Raw genomic sequence first — 2,237 nt, 5'->3', positions numbered from 1 at the left:
ATATATAGGACCAAAAAAAAAAAAAGAGCATCATGTGCTTGACCCACCTATACATTTTTTTTTTTACTAAAATGTAACCCTACCCAAAAAACTGTATCAATGATTTTTGTGTATGGCTTACCGACACTCAATAAACCACTGGCGTATTTGTTCTTGCAGGCTCTCTTTAATATCAGGTCCATTGACAGACCGCACTGACTCTTTGATGTTGACCAGTGCCTTCTGGTACTCAGCCTCATGCTCCTCCTGCACACAATGCCTCCTGCTTTCCACCTGCTGGGCATGCAGTTGGGCAGGGCTGGGTGTCGTTTGCTGGGCTGGTATCTGGAAAAAGGGCACCAGGAGACAAGAGATAGAAAAACTGAAAACAAAAGGTACAAAAAAGTTCTGAATGTGGTTTGATCGAAAATAGCAGAAGATATGTACAAAACAACAAATTCATGAAAAGACTTGCTTTTCACAAACAGTAAACTGGCAGAGCATCCTGGTGTTTACCATTCCCAAAAATATCATCTCCTCTAGACACTCCTTGTTGACCCTCCTCCTGTCTCGATGCCCCCGCCAAACCTAGAAGACGGAGTGAAAAACACATCATAATAGCAGGAAAGATGGAAAACTGAGGCAGAGGATACATACCAGAAATGATACTCTCAGTCACGTTGAGATCAAGAACATTCTTCTGGTCTTGTGTTATCTGGTTAGAAACAATCTACCATCTTCTTGCTTTCACTGTGGACTTTTGGATGAGAGGAATGTACAGTATAATAGCAACCGAAATCCTAATCTGACAAACTGATTTTTATCATTCAGTTTGTCATTGAGGATGTGGGGAGATTCATATTTAGATAACCTCAACAACACTAAGGCAAATCAATCTCAAGACTCAGCTAACAGTTCATAAATGCAGGCAAGGATTTTTCCTGTATTTTTTTTTTAATAAATCCTCCTTTTTAGTTTGAACGACTGATGCTAAAACAACAAGAGCCAACTGAAGAGAGAGGATTATGTTTCCAGGGTTTCACATCACAGAAATCTGCTTTGCTCTGAGAATGAGAGCGAAGGGAGGATTAGACCTTGTGAAAACAGCCCTGCAGTGTGAGAGCTCAACATCTCTGTTTATCACCTCCTGTAATCGCATTCACTATGACTTTCAAACACGGTACAAAATGCTTGTTGGATGAGCTTTTTGAAAGTGAATTACAATGAGTGACAATGCTGAGGCTCCTTAAGGACATTCATCTAAGCTTTTCTGTACCTTTTCACTCAGCAATGTCAGTTTCACACCTTTGTTGTAAAAAACTTCAGAGCTCCAAAATCATATCTGCTATCTCTTTCAGGCTACATCTATGTCTGGGTTCAACAACCGTAGTGAACCCTAACTCAAAAATACGCCAGGATACATGAGCTCAGATTTCATGATTAGGATGATACTGAAAAACAACACCTAAAATCCAGGAATGCTTTCCTCTTTCCATCTCTCAGCACTACAATGCTAATCTCCCTCCTGCTGCCAAAGGGCCTACAAGCACATTATTCCCACAGATGAGGTGGACAAATATCTTTTATGCTTGGATGGGATCGCATGTCATTCATAGTCCTTTGCGAGCAGACTTCATGTCAAAACTGATGAATGTGATAGGAGATGGCCTGACCTCTACAACATTTGAGTTCATGCACAGGCAGGGGTAGGAAGTAGACATTACCTCCCTTGTGTATGATGGTAGATCATCAACTTCAATTTAGATAATGATATATTTATTGTTATAATGTTATGATGTGTTTATCATCTTAATGGCCATAACAATTTTTTTAACAATTTTTCTCAATAGCCAACTGGCATACTCTGATGAATGTGTACTCATAAGTTTCATTCATGAATACCTGTGAGGCCTGTGAGAAATGTCCACCAACCAATAAATAAATAAAAAATTAAAATAATATAAAAAATTCAAGGCAACATGATGCACTCATATTTTTATGTACTCCTAATGATTGTCTAATTGCCCTAAGTAACACTACTTTGTTTAGTCAATGTGAAAATGTTTCTTTACTAAATGTAAAATGCATAATTTGGCCAATAAATTTGTGATGACAACTACAAATGTCTTGTTCAGCAAACTTCCAGTAAGTAACACAATAAATAGATCTGTAACTAAAAATAGATAATAACCAAATATAGAGTTTTATAGAACATTTCACATGTAAAGTGAACGTCTCAGGTTACTTATGTAACCATG

The 2,237-nt window shown here is 38.0% G+C and overlaps 1 pseudogene; it reads right to left on the bottom strand.

The window, feature by feature from the left end:
- LOC107677629 (IQ and AAA domain-containing protein 1-like) overlaps positions 1-2,237 on the bottom strand; it is a 53,590-nt pseudogene that overhangs the window by 46,410 nt on the left and 4,943 nt on the right.

Source organism: Sinocyclocheilus anshuiensis, unplaced genomic scaffold (assembly GCF_001515605.1).
Source record: "Sinocyclocheilus anshuiensis isolate Anshui unplaced genomic scaffold, SAMN03320099.WGS_v1.1 scaffold873, whole genome shotgun sequence".
Taxonomy (NCBI): Eukaryota; Metazoa; Chordata; class Actinopteri; order Cypriniformes; family Cyprinidae; genus Sinocyclocheilus; species Sinocyclocheilus anshuiensis.
The sequence above is the reverse complement of the archived record's forward strand: the minus strand, read 5'-3'. Positions and strand labels throughout refer to the sequence as shown.